Raw genomic sequence first — 15,528 nt, 5'->3', positions numbered from 1 at the left:
GTGCTAGAGAACAGTATCATTTTCAAAATCAAAAAATTCACTGTAATATCAAAATATCAATCTCGTCCACTGAATTGTTCATTTGCTTATCCAGTCAATTCCTTAACAGTCGGAAAGTATGGATAGTCTTATTCTTCAGCCTTTCTCCACTTTGGTTTTCATTTTTGATAACTGGGCATTACTGCTCTATTCCTCCAACTTTGGATACATGGAGGAAGGAATGATAGAACATTAAAATGTGCTTTCTTGACTATAATCTGGAGTTGGTGGAGCAAATGTCTGAATGCTGGTCCCTTGAGGCTGGTTTTGTATATTCAGAGAGATTTTTACCCACATTCCTGAGAGCGCTGGAGTAGCAATACCAGCTATGCAGCAATAGGGGTTCTTGAGCTCTTATTATCCTCACACCAGGCACTGTCTTAAAGAAAACATAAATCTAACAGACTCATTCAGCTGAGGTTGTTTGTACCAATAAGTATCATCTTCAAAAGAATCTGCAAAATATTGCTTTAACCTTATCCCTTTGGTTTGAGATGAAGAAAACAGGGTGGGGCTCGGGCAGGAGCAAGAGCCTAGAGGTTTAGCACTCTGAAAACTCTTGTCAAAGAAATGCTTGCTGTCACTTCCACAATGAATTATTGTTATCATTATTGGTATCCTCTAGTCTGCAGGCTGACGATGAGCAGACTGCTCTCATTATCGAGCTGTACAAATACACTTAGCAAGTGTTCACTAATATTGCCCTTGTTCCGTCTAACTTGGAGTTATTTGCAATAGAGAGAACTAGTAATGCATCATTTTATATCTGAGTCATAATGAAATGATAACAGAACAGCAAGTTATTTTGCTGATACATAATCAGATTAGAGGCATAGGGTGAAAATAAGGGAACTAAAATTTGAATACTCAAAATTTCCAAGAGAGAATGGCGGTACAGCTCCTTCAAATGGAGAAGACAAAATGAATAGTGTCAGGAGCTGGCGCTCATTTGATAATGAACACAGTGATGTCAGAGAACAGTAACGCTAAGTCAATCAGCTATAGCTTGAAAAGGGTGTATGTGTTTATGTGTATTAACATTTTGGAGTAATATAAAGTAGTCACAACAGATTCCAATAGTAATGGGAATTATTGATACAATGTTAGATATCACAGAAATTAGATTTTGTAGTTTATTTTACTAAACAAATGATAGGAATGTTCTTTCTCTGAATCTACAAATCAAATGTGTTGCTGAACATCCTTTGGGTTAGCAGTTGAATACTGAGCTGTAGTGCCACGAGGACTCCTTTCCAGAGATCGAGGGGTTAAGATTCGAATACATTTTTGGTGGAACATCATTCAGTCCATGGAAGGAAGTGTGACATGGTCCTGTTTGTGTGTGTATGTGGGGGGTGGTCGGGTGACTTTTGGTTATTTTACTAATGTCTTACAGCATGATGGAGGAGTAAAGAGATGAGTCAAGGGGAAAGGTGAAAAATATCTTTCAAGTTCCTTGAATTATTGAGGCGTGTGCTAGACGAACGTTCAGTAAGAACACCACATCCGTGCTACTCCCAAGCTCTCTGTGGAGATGTACAAAGGACTCAGCCTCGTGTTGATCTTGGCACACGAGGAAGACCGGGCAGTGGAGATGCCATACAGCTGGGGCGATGAGATGGCTCTCCCGAAGCTACTTCCCCGGAAGTGAGCAGGTGAGCAGGTAATGACACCTCTTCCTTGTTTGGGAAAAGCAGACCCCTCCACTAGCACAGCAATGTTGGAAGTGTTGGCAAATGACTCCTTTAGAAAAGAAAAAGGCTGCATTTTTCATACCTGCTAGTGGTATTGTTGACCTGAAGCAGTTTTATTTTTACCTTTGGCCAGTAGCATTGTGTCCTGGTGATATAATATCATATGATTCTTAAAAGGCTCCAGAGAGTGAAGAAATGACCCATTTAGGGCCTAGATTTGTAGAATGGAGGAAAGGTGGCTTCTGAGGGTGAGAATATGAACAAGCTACTTCACCTCAAACGAATGGACACATATGTAAATAAGACATTGACCTTTTCCATTCATAGAAATACTCTCCCATTCTAACACTATTAAACCTAAGATCACCTTCAGCATAGCTTGAGATAACTATTACTGTACTAGCATTACAGTGAAAAGGTACATCCTTAAAGTCATTTTCCCCCCTAAATCATGGATTTAAATACACTGAAAGCCTAAGATCTAGGTATTCTTTTAAGAATTTTATGGTTGAAGAGAACTCTTAAAACTCATAACCGCCACTTTTTAAAAACTTACATCATTGGAAAAATATGAAATGGGCAGGAGTAAGTCATCATATAAATCAGAGACATGGTCAACATGCATCTAATTTTACCCATGGAGCAAGAAGCAGTCAAGGGGGCAGGGTATAAACCCGGCTGAGAAGAATCTAAATGTGTTCAAAAGGGAAGATTCTACTGTTTGGGGATTTCCCCCCCTTTTCTCTTCTTTCCTTCCCTGGATAGAAGAAAAGGGTGTATAGAATTGAGGTCGGGGTGGAAGGTCTATTAAGCAAGCACCTTCTAATTTGGAACGAGTTCTGTCAGAGTGGAGTTGGGTGTGAACCCTAGGTTTATCTTTGCCAGTGATCTGACATATTAGGTCTCTACGATGAGGTTTTAAAGCAGGGTAAATGGCTGGGTGTAGTGAGTGAATGTAGGTTTTAATTGCCATCCACAGCAAGTGACTGAGGATCACAGATGTAGCACCTTAGTTTGTACTTCCTCTGCACCTGAGTCATCTACCACTGTGACGTCTGACCTGGAGGTGAGAGTCTTGGGGAACTCTTCTGTGATTGCTCCAGGGCTTCAGTTAGTTCTAATCTAAGGGATGAGTTTTCTACCGGAGAAAGTATTTAGTACTCTGTATGAGGTGGAAGCTTTGAAGATGTTTGACAGTGGTGACAGGTGTTTTGGTTCAAGAATAAGCTGTTTAATGAGTCAAATGCATATTATTCCCCCCTAAACATGGACTTTTTAAAACCAACTTCCAATATTCATTATTTTCCCAAATATACTTCCAATATTTATTCCAAACGTTCCCTTACCTGGGATGTTATCTTTGAGGCCTGGTTAGACACCCTTTCATACTCGTCCTGTCCTTAGTGACATCCCAGGGGATGAGACCTTGGAGCTCGTGGGGCCAGGACTCTAGGTCGGAGCAGAGAACTTGGATTAGCAAGAGGATTCGGCCCTGAAATGCTGAAGCCACTGGTACTAAAACGGGTCTCTTCACCTTCCAGAAGTTTCCTTAAGGCTACTATCTCAATGACAAGGGCCATTTTGACACTGAGGAAGTCCTGGTATTCCCGGAGGTGGCGAGCCATCTCACTCCTGGTGTTCCTCAGGTCAGTGGACAGCTGCCGATGCAGTCCTGGAGGCAGACCACCTCAGCGGTGCCACTTCCCGCCTCCAGGACCTGCCTTTCCAAGGATTCATTGACTCAACCGCTCAATCTCAATGCTGTGAGCCTGCACCTGCACGGGTATTCGTGCATCTTCTTGCGGCTGGCCTGGATGGCCTTAGTACTGCTCATTCAGGTTGTCGAACTTGGACTTGTACCATTTCTCGGTGGACTGCAGACTTTTAGCAGACAGAGACTCATACTGAGCGCGGTTCTCTCTCAGGGCTGAACTTGAATGCTTAACTGTAGTAACACTAGGACTCCTTTCCACAGATCTAGGCATTAAGATTTTAAACATATTCTGTTTCCCCGAAAATAAGACAGTGTCTTCTATTAATTTTTGCTCCCAAAGATGCTCTAAGTCTTATTTTCAGGGGATGTCTTATTTTTCCATGAAGAAGAATATAGTACACATTTACTATTTATTGTTTTATTAAAAGAGACCTCGCACTTCCTGTCTGCTCCAGCTGCTCTGCGACCAACAATGAGCTGCTGGACGCCCGCGGCTGCTGTCCAGAGGCCAGAATTATGGTAGCTTCGGGGGCCTTATTTTCTGGGAGGTCTTATTTGGGGGGGATGCCTTGTATTTCAGGGAGAAGTAAAACTGTAAGTAGGTCTTATTTTCGGGGGATGTCTTACTTTTGGGGAAACAGGGTATTTTGGTGGAGCATAATGCAGTCCATGGAAGGAAGTGTTAGATAGCTCTGTATTTTCACACATAGCAATCTACTTTTTTTTTTTTTGCTAAAATACCTTTCATAACCATATTCATTTGTATGTTTCAGTTTTAAAATTTAGATTTTTATTTATTATTTTTAAAATAAGTAGGAAGCATATGTCAATATACCAATGTAATTATATAACTTTTGCTAATTTGTGTACTTACTTGTTCCCATGGGCATTTCATACATTTCTGAAACAGTATGTGATGTTTCAGCACTTTTATCTACATATTCATTTGAAAAGTTAATTTTGTCCATAAGACGTTTATACTTAATTATGTAAACATAGTGATTAATTATTGATACTTTTACTATTGATTCTGATATTATTTTTGTTAATGTAGCTAGAGCCACTTAATGATTATCAATATTTTTAAGCCATGAATCATATTATTTACAAAAACTGCATCTGGAATAAAATCAGTATATATGCTCAATATCAGCTTTGTGAACCTTGACAAGTTTACTAAGCACTGTCAAACTCATATCTCCCAGAATCACTGCCATAAAGTCAATTTTTACTCATAGCAGCCTATAAAATTTGTAGCCATGCCTTGTGGACTTCTACAACTGTAACACTTTACAGGTGTAGACAGCTTCCCCTAATTTTTTCCCACAGAGCAATGGTTTGAACTGCTAACCTTGTGGTTAGTAGCCCAACATTTCACCCCCTCTACCATTCCTTATAAATGATATCACCGACAAAAAATAAATAAATAAAGGATTGCTCTGTGAATTCTAGAAGTCCATATGTGTAGCTTTCAGAAGAGTGCTTCACAAACTTTGATCATTAGACAGCATGTACTCTTTGGGTAGCAATGTCCATCTCCAGACAACTGGACATACCTTGCAGAGGGGTAGTGGGGAGATGAGTCACTTAGGGTACAGTATAGCAACAATGAAGCTCACAATCTTCCTCTAGTTCTTAAACGCTTCCTCCCCCCAACTACCAGGACCCCAGTTTTGCCTTGCAGACCTGGTTAGACCAGATGATGCACAGCGGTACAGAGGGGAATTGGAAGCGCAGGGAATGTAGGACGGAAGAACCTCTCAGGACCGGGGGTGAAGGGGGCGATATCAGGAGGGAAAGGGGAGGTAGTAAGGGGGAATGGATCACAGGGAGCCACATATGGCCTCCTCTCTGGGGGACGGGCAGCAGCGGGGTGGGTGAAGGGAGGCGCCGGACAGTGTAATATAAGATACAATAATAATTTTTAAATTATTAAGGGTGCATGGGGGAAAGGGAAGGGGAGGGGGGGAAAATTAAAAAAAAAAGGAAAATGAGCGGATTCCGGGAACCCAAGAGGCAAGAAAATTTTGGGAATGATGAGGGCAACAAATGTATAGATGTGCTTTACACAATTGATCTATGTATTGTGACGAATTGTATGAGCCCCAATAAATTGATTATAAAAAAAAATACCTGATAGCCTTGTTAAAAATATCAACTTCTGAATGGAAATATTGAAGTATGGGGGATCAGAGTAATCAAGAATGTGTGTATTTTCAGGACAAATTATCTAAGTCATCTTAATGTAAACAAAATTTTGAGAATCACTATCTTAGAAAATCACTACCTTAGTTCATATGACTCTCTGGACCATAATAAACTGTGGATAACATTACAAGAGAGAGAGAGAGAAAACGAGATAATTCCAGAACATTTTTCATTGAGCTCACGAGGATCTTGTACATGGATCAAGAGTCAGTTGTTGAGCAGAGAAAGGGAAACCTGCTTGGTTTAAATAAAGAAAAGTGTGTGCCAGGGTTGTATCTTCTCACCATTCTTGTGCAATTGATATGTTGAACAAATCATCTGAGAATTTGGACAATATAAAGAGAAAGTGGCAAAGGGATTAGAGGAAGGTGTATTAACACCTGTGATATGTAGATGACACAACCTTGCTAATAGAAAGCCAGGAGGTTTAGCAACAATTGCTGATGAAGACAAAGGATTACAGACTCCAGTTTAGATTATGACACAATGCAAAGAAGACCCAAAGCCTCACAACTGGACCAATAGGTAACATCATGATCAATGAGAAAAGGTTGGAGTTGTTCATAATTTTGAGATGCTTGGATCCACAACCTATACTCATAGAAGTAGCAGCCTGGATCAAAAGATATGTTGCAAAAGCTAAATGTGCCACACAATACTGCTTTAGAGTACTAAAAAGCAAGTCATGGTATTTTTCACTGCCTCATATACATGTGAAAGTTGAATGTTCATTGAATAAGGAACACAGCATAAGAATAAATGCTTTGAATTGTGGTGCTGGGGAAGAACATGGAATGTACCATGGATCGCAAAAACGACATATTGGTCTGTCTTGGAAGAAGAACCACCAGAGTGCTCCTGAGAGGTAAGGATGGCGGTATTTCCTTTACATACTTTGGACAGAAGAGGCCAGTCCTTGGCGAAGGATATCATGCTTAGTAAAGTGACGGGGAAGCAAAAAAGAGGATGGTCCAGAAGGAGATAGACTGACACAGTGGCTGCAGCGCTGGGTCCAGGCATAGGGACAAGTGTGAGGATGCCCGAGACCATGCAGTTTCCGTATGGGTTGGAAGCAACACGATGGCACCTAATAACAACAAACCTTAAAAAAATTGCTAGTACCAGCAGTGTGTTAATTAGTATCATTGACTTTGAACTTTGCTCCACTCCTCTGTCAGTTTGTTGCATGGTAGCCTTGCAGGTTGATGTGATGATGTTGTAAGCTAAGTCACAGGTGTTTCAGGTTCCATCAAGGTCCCTCATGGTTCACACATTGCAAAAGAGTTTCCAGACTAAGAACAGATTATGAAGAAGGCACAGGTTGCCGACTTCTGAGGAAAACTAATGATGCTAGCAGAACATTGTCAGGTATTCCATTTAAAAATGGCCCCTGAGGTTAGAAAGCTCTGAAATTATTACTGAGAAAGAGCTTTCTTCTCAAAATAGAGTTCACCATAATTAAATAATGGACTAAAATGTTCACGACCTTCATTTCCTGATAAAGCACAACTCAAAACGAGGAGAACCAGCTGAAAACATCCAGAATAATGATGTATGATCCTAAGAAAACTGAAATTCATCAAAAATAAAATGAAAGGTGAAAGGTCAATATCTAAAAGCATTAGTGAGCTGAACTGGACTGGCATGGGTTATTTTGAATCACACAGTCATAGAGTTCACTGTGCTGGGAATGTCAAATTCAAGAGGATATTCATCATACAAAAGAAGTATAATATCTATATGCCTTCAAAGAAGTCCAGTTAATACAAGTATTATTCACATGTATATACTAACAATTAAACCTCATTATGGATGAAGAAATTGAAGAATTCTACCAATTTATTCAGTCTGAAATGGATCAAACATGCAATTAATATGTATTGATCATTACTGGTGATTGGGATGCAAAAATTGAAAACAAAGAGGAAAGATCAGTAGTTAAAAATATAGAAATATTTGTGATAGAAATGAAGCTGGAGATCACATTACAGAATTATGCCAAAGACTTCATTAGACCAAAGACTTCATAGCAAATACATTTTTCAACATAATAATTATAGCATGCACCTTGTAAGATAGAATACACAGGGATCAGATTGATTACCAAAACAAAGGCAGAAGTGCACTGTAGAAGAATATTCGTATGAAATTTCAAGTCAAAGCTACTTTCTAAGTCAACAGCCTGGGTAGCCAATCGTATTTGCCAGTTTGTGAACAGGAAGTGAAATAAACCCTGGTGGAATAGTGCACTCAGGGTCAGCTGCTAAGCTCTATGTGGGTAGTTCAAACCTCTCAGGAGAAAGATGAGGCTACCTGCTTCCATAAGAATTTGCAGTCTCCAAACTCTGAAGGAGACATTCCTTTCTCTCCTAAAGGGTTTCTCTGAATTAACGAAGTAGTTGGAGATGGGTACAGTGTGATTGAGGAGATTCCACCAGACTGTTGTCTGAACTGCAAAGTTGAAATTTGCCTGACTTCCCAACAGTGCAGGCCATTTCACTGGGCGGGGTGGGGGTGGGAGGTGTTCTAAAAGATGTTGCAATAATTTACAGAATCCTAAAATATATGGCTATTCTTGAAAAACCTGGGACACCTAGAACATTACATTGTGCTCATGAGGAAACAGTACATGTATCAAAAGGCAATTTTGCAAATAGAATAAGGGTGCAGTGCATGTTTTAAAATCAGGAGAAGTGTGCTTCAGTGTTGCTTTCTTCAACCATACTTATTCAGCGTGTAAGCTGACGAAACCATCGGAGAATCTATATTATATGAAGACGAATGTAGCATCAAAGTTAGAGAAAGGCTTATTAACAACCTGAGATATACAAATGACACAGCTTTGCTTGTTAAAAGTGTGGAGGACTTGAAATGCTTGCTGATGAAGGTCAAGGATTATAGCCTTCAATATGCATTAAAAATTAATATAAAGAAAACCCAAAACTTCACAATTGAACCAGTCTGTAATATTGTGATAAATGAAGATAATATTGAAATTGTCAAGGATTTTATCTTGCTTGGATCCACAATCAATACTCATGGAAATAGCAGTCAAAAGATCACATTATGCATTACCTTGGGTAGATCTGCTGCACAAGATCCCTTTAAAGTGTTGAAAAGCAAAGATGTTACTTTGAGGTCTAATATGCACCGGAGACCAACCATGGTATTTTCCATTGCCTCATGTGCATGTGAAAGTTCAACATTGAATAAGGAAGACCAAAGAAATATCGATGCATTTGAATTACGGTCCTGGTGAAAAAGGTTGAGTGTACCATAGGCTACCAAAAGAACCAACAGCTCTGTCTTGGATGAAGTACGGTCCGAATGCTTCTTAGGGCAAGAATGTGCGACTTTATCCCATGTTCTCTGGAGATGTTGCCAATGGACACCAGTCCCTGGAGAAGAACACCACGCTCGATACAACAGCAGGGCGGTTAAAAGGAGGAAGACAAGATTGCTTGGCACAGTGGCTCAAACGTAAAAACAATAATGAGGATGGCACAGCAATGGGTTGTATTTCGTTCTGTTGCTGATAAGGCCGCTGTGGGTTGGAAGCAGCTTGTAACCATAACAAGACTTTAGAGAGAAGACCGAATGCAGCAGTAGTTGCTGATATCAGAGATAACAGAGTGGTACTGAATTTTGGAAAAGTTGGAAACATAAGATACCTTTAATCTCTACCTCATAAGGATCACTGTCTCACTTTTCATTTAACAACAGAAGCCTAATAAACTTTTCTTAACTTAGACTTAAACCTGGTTCCATAGTATTTTAAACTGGAAGATTTAATGGTGACCCTAAGGCAAAGTATAATTTAAATTTAAAACAAATTTCTTACTTTAATGATTTTGTTTATCAAGGTATTATTTTATGCACTTTAAAAATTTGATCATTACTCAACTGTTCTTTATAAGTGAACAAAAGAAGTAACAAATTATCTTTGTTTACAAATCGTCCAATTAGGTTTCTATTAATTATACCTAATTTCTGTTGCTTCAAAAGAAACTGCACTTTAATCAGGACCTACTTTTCACCCTATTTTAATTGACAGTCTTATTTTCTTCCATTAAATTGCACCTCAGCTAGCAGTCTAAATAGGCTGTGTTAACATGATTATAGATGACTATAATCTTTTGATGGTGATGTACCAATAAGGCAAAAGATAAAATAATTTTGTGATCATAGTACCTTCTACTGATTTTGCCTTCTCTCAAATGGGCTATAAAACTGTTATTATTACAAGTAAGCATTTAAAAACAATGGGAATCAAATGATATTTACTCAGAACACAATTATTGAAATATTTGTGATGTGTATTTACTGATAAGCAAGTCATAAAAGAAAACTCCAAGATCGAAATAACATTTTCAATCACACAAACAATACAACTTATATCTTCAAAGTAAGTGAAAAATATGTTTTAACAAAATAACAATAGGTACATAAAGTATGTGGTAAAACTAACACTCTTATTCATGGTTGGAGAAGGTTATACAGTATAAACTTTCTTGATACAAAAATTAATGCATATATCAAAAATGTTAAAAGTAACCATATTATTTTACTAAATAATTTCTTTTCAATTCATTAAACTAAATGCAAATTTTTTTGACAAAGGCTTTTATCTCATGTGTTTATATAAAGTATGCATACACAAATATACATATGCAAGAAGAGAAAAAAATAGATAATGTACCAGATAAAGGTCAACCAAATTAAAATACAATAATAACATAAGCTCTTATGTGACCTTTCAAAATGTAAGTTGTCTGACATTAATAATAGGAGGAATCATTATGGTAATATGAAATTATTCTCTTCAAAATATAAATTTCAGCACATGATCTCAGTAAAGAGACAAGTGTACACATATTTAAACAGAAAACAAATGAAATATATATGCATATAATAAATGCAACTTTCATAATTTAAGGGATTTGGAATGCTTTTAATTATTTTTCTTTCCAATCTCAAAGATTATAATTTACAATAGTTAAGGGATTATATTAATTATTCATAGATATATAATTATATTTCCATTAACAGAACAATTCTAGCAAATATAGTGACCAATCTTTTAGTTTTCAATTAAGATTTACTTTATACTCTTTTAGCATACATTTATATATTTTAAAGCTACAAGTAACATTACATAACTCTAAAGAATAACAAAAACATTGTGTTGTCTTATTAGGTACTGATGACTAGGTATGAATTCAAGTGACCTTTTGCACAAGGAAACAGAATAATATTTGTCTTATGCCAGCAGTGTGACTGTTCATATTTTCAAGCTTATTGTTGCAGCTTCTGTGTCAGTCCATCTCATTGAAGACCTTTTTTGCTATGCTCTCCTTTATCAAAATGATGTACTTCTCCCCAGACTGGTCCAGGTGAGTGTGTTGAAGTGAGTGAGATGGAGTCTCGATAGCCCGCCTTCTAAGGAGCATTCTGGATGTCCTTCTGTCAGTAGAGATTTGTCTTTCCTTCTGATCAAAGCACACCCAAACAAATCCACTGCCCTAGAGCTGATTCTGACTCATAGCAACCCTTTTGAAAAAAGTAGAACTTCCCCCTATGTGTTTCATAGTCTATTAATATTTATGGGAGCAGGCACCCTCCTCTTTCTCCCTCAGAATGGCTCATGTATTTGCAGAACTGACCTTGCAATCAATAGTCCAATGCATAACTCAATAAGCACAGTGGAGTCAATATTCTTCAGCAAGGATCTCGTTGTTTGTAGGTGCCCCTGCATCAGTTCTGACCCAGAATGATCCATGTACAAGCATGCAACACAGCTCAGTCCTGTACCATCCTCACCATACTTCCTGGGCTTCAATCAATTGCTGCAACCGCAGCGTCCGTTCGTCTCCTTGATGGTCTTCCTCATTGTTGCTGTCCCCTACTTTACCAAGCATATGCCCTTCTCCAAGGACTGGTCTGTTCTGACAACAAATCCAAAGTGTGTAAGATGAAGTCTCGATCTTTCCTCTTAGGAGCACCCTGGCCATACTTCCAAGACAGACGTATTTGTCTTTCTGGCAGTCTATGGTACTTGCAATAGTTTGCACCAGCATCAAAATTCAAATGCTTCTTTCACCTTATTCAATGTCCAACTTTCACATGCATATTAGGAAATGGAAAAGACCATGGCTTAGGTCAGGTACACCCTAGTCTTCAAAGTAACATCCTTGCTTTTCAGCACTCTAAAGTGATCTTGTGCAGCAAGACCAATACAATAATGTAAAGGGACCAATTCTTCTTCCCTCCTGCTTTTCATGTCCTGCTTTTGCATTCCTATGAAGGGTTAATAATATCATGGCAAGAGACAGGCATGCCACAGTATTTAAAGTAACAGCTTTGATTTTTAACACCAAAAGAAGTCTTTTCCACAGATGTGTCCAATACAATATATTATTTGATTTCTTCACTTCTGTTTTTCTAGATATTTCCTTGGGATCCAAGCAAAATGAAAACCTTGACTTCAGTCTTTTCTCCATTTATCAAGATATTACTTATTAATCCAATTATGAGGCTTCTTACATCCAGATGCAATCCATTCTGACCAGTACTCGTTGGCTTTCATCACTAATGGCTTCAAATCCCCTGCACTTTCAGCAGACATGATTGTTTCGAATGCGCACCACAAGTGACGAGCGAGGGCTCCTCCAAACTTAACACTCGCTTCTCCTCAAGCAGTCAAGCTTTGATAACCAAATGCTAAGCACACAGAGTGAATGCGTCTGGTAAAAGGACACAATACTGACACATCTCCAAGCAACACAGCATCCCTTTGTTCTGTTCAAATGTTTGCCTCTTGGTCTACATATAAGTCGAATATCAGCGCAATTACATGTCCTGTAGTTTTCATTATTCAAACTGTGATTCATAGTTTGTTTTACATTATCATTAAAATACAGGAAAGTATTTTTCTGGTATTCTCAGCTTTGGGCAAAGATCCATATGGCATTAAAAGTGATATATCCATTATTCCATTCCTTCTCCAAAATCGAGCTTAAATTTCTGTCAGTCTCAGTCATTGGTAGTTTAATTATTTTCAACATAATGTTACTTAAAAGTGATAGTAATGATGTTTTTAATATTTCCGCATGATGAAGGATTGCCTTTCTTTAGAATGGGGATACATACACATATTTTCAAGTTTGCTGTTTATCTTTTTTTTTTCTTCCTTTGCCATAGATGAATGAGTGTTTTCAGTTTTTCATACATTTGCTGAAAATATCAGCTTTTTGAAAAAAATGTCAATTTCTGGAGTTTGGTTTTCAGCCAATGCCTTCAGTGCAGCTCAGACTTCTTCTCTCAACGCTGTAAGTCCTTCTGCAAATGTTACCTTCTAAAAAGTTGGATGCCAACTAATTGTTTTGCATAAGGAGGTCATCCTTGTCAACTAGTGGGTAGCCTTTATTTATCCCAGCCCTTGGAGGCACACCCACACAGATACAATGTAATAGAACAAACTTTTAGAATTTCTAAAATATGTATTAAATGATTTGGGGAAAGAATGAGTTTTATTAAATGACAGGAAAAAACATGATTTTTATCACAATGGAATATTATAAATGTCATTTTAAATGTTTGGAGAGCTTAGTTCATATTCCTGAGTTACTTTTCTTCAAAGAAGCCACCCCTGGTTGCTGCCCAGGGCCAGTACGCAAGGAGAGGTAGCCGACAGTGGTGCGTGAGATCATTTCCATTAGTAGCCCACCATGTGACTCTGCCAATTTGGACTTAGTTCTGTCCAAATCCTCATTGTTCTATGACTGAGAGCCAGAGACTGAAACCCAGAATAATTGTTCGATGGCAGCTAGACTTGCTCACCAAGGCTAGGAGGCATGTACAGCAGGTCTTCCATTTGTATCTTGAATAAAAAAGCTGTGCATGGATTTAAAAATTAACTTGCATCAAGATACACTTCTATTAACTTGTTGTAGCATGGGGGAACAGGATGCAGTTTTAGGAACTCAAAAGAATAGTGCATCAGTTTGAAAAGCATATCAGCTGGTGGTTTTGAACTGCTGACCTTGTGGGTAGCAGGCCAACTCAAAACCATGGTGCCACCAGAACTCCCATCTTTTTGGGAAGGAAGAGTATAACCAACTGATTGATAAGTAAAGCAGGTGTAAGGAAAAGTATGTTACAGATTGATCTAAAATGAGACATGTGCTACTAAGTTACAAGATTTCAAAATTAAAGACTTTTCTTATTTAGTGAAAACAATAATTTCTCTGGGGGAAAAATAGCTTCCTTCATATTCTGTGGATGCACCATACAATTAAAACACTTGGCACTTGGGTATAGTGAAATTTCTTAATATAGCTCTTGTAATCGTGTATCTGTAATTCTCACCAAATGACTGGGATGCAAAATTAAAATAAGACATGTGCAACACTAATAGAAGGGATTGGTACTTTTAGTTGCCACCCTTATAAGAATGAATTCTCTCAGCTGGAAGACCATTGGAAGAACACCTAGCAGTGCAGCTCATGTGAGATCTCTGTCTGATTGGCTCAAATGATGAAGGCTGAGATCAGAGGCACCAGAGGATGAGGCAAGGAGTCCCTGCAACTGAAAAGAGGAGTAGCACAATCACTAGGAGACTGTGAGACACAGCAGGGGGCTAACGTCCTGACCCATGGAGGCAGAGGCTGAGAACTGGAAAGTTGGCTACTATCATTTGATCTTCCTCATGATCTAATTTAAATTATTTCTAGTTTTTACTATTCTCTGCTTTCTTTTTTTATTGAGCTTTTATCTGTTTTATTTTAATAGTGTGGTTAGTTATTGTTATTGATGTTAGTTTAATGCTTTTCTGTATATGAAGTCCAGAATAGAAAAACCTATAAAGACAGTAAGTACATTAATGGTTCCTTGGGAGTATGATGGGAGAGGGTGGAGAGTGGGGGTGGGTGGGCATTAGGAGTTAAATAATGATAAGTAAAAAAATGAAGAAAAACATTTTTTTATTGTATTGTGATTCCTGTAAGACTCTTCTATATATGACTGAACTGTATGGTATGTGAATTAAAGACCAATTGAACTGCCAAAAATATGATGGCAGATTTAAGAAAACATTTATATCAATGAATATAATATCATCAATCAATATCATTTATATCAATGAATATAATATCATCAATCAATAATAATATCACCTATCAAAGATTATTTTCAAATTACCAACAAATACATGTCAGAGGCATGTGTTGTATAAGATATATCTAAAGCAAAGGGAGTTAGAAAGAGCCTAACTTAATATTTACTTGAGACATACCAGTTATACGTAAAAGGAAGGAAGGAAGGACGGACAATACCACTAATAGACAAAATTATTTATTGTTCTTGTTACTAGGTGATTCACAGGTAAACTATACTACACTTGATCTTAGCCAAAAGGCTGAGAAGCGATCACACAGCTAATCTATGTACAACAGAACAAAACGCTCCGCAGCCCTGAACCATCTCCAGAAGTTTTTTTTATGTTTGAGCCCATGATTGCAGCCCTTGTATTAATCCATCTTGTCTAGGACCTTCCTAATTTTAGCTGTCCCTCTAATTTACTTAGCATGCTGTCTTACACCAGAGAATGGTCTCTCATGATATCATGTCCAAAGTACAGTAGACACACCTTGCCTCCAAGGAATATTCTAGCTGTACTTCTTACATGATAGACCTTTTTTCTTTTAGCAGTCCATGCTACTTCCAATAGTCTTTACCAGCACCACAATTCAAATGCATGGATTCTTCTTTGTTCTTCCTTTTGCACTGACCAACCTTCACAAGCATACGAGGCAACTGACACAAGCATATCATGGTTTGTGTCAGGAGCACCGTAGTCCTCAAAGTAACATCCTG

At 38.1% G+C, this 15,528-nt stretch overlaps 2 pseudogenes; both read right to left on the bottom strand.

The window, feature by feature from the left end:
- Nucleotides 1-3,031: 3,031 nt before the first annotated feature.
- On the bottom strand, nt 3,032-3,718 carry LOC101640282 (annotated as a pseudogene).
- Nucleotides 3,719-14,911: 11,193 nt separating this feature from the next.
- Nucleotides 14,912-15,082, bottom strand: LOC115872391 (annotated as a pseudogene).
- Nucleotides 15,083-15,528: the final 446 nt, after the last annotated feature.

Source organism: Echinops telfairi, unplaced genomic scaffold (assembly GCF_000313985.2).
Source record: "Echinops telfairi isolate 266 unplaced genomic scaffold, ASM31398v2 ScPeMD7_7424;HRSCAF=8462, whole genome shotgun sequence".
Taxonomy (NCBI): Eukaryota; Metazoa; Chordata; class Mammalia; order Afrosoricida; family Tenrecidae; genus Echinops; species Echinops telfairi.
The sequence above is the reverse complement of the archived record's forward strand: the minus strand, read 5'-3'. Positions and strand labels throughout refer to the sequence as shown.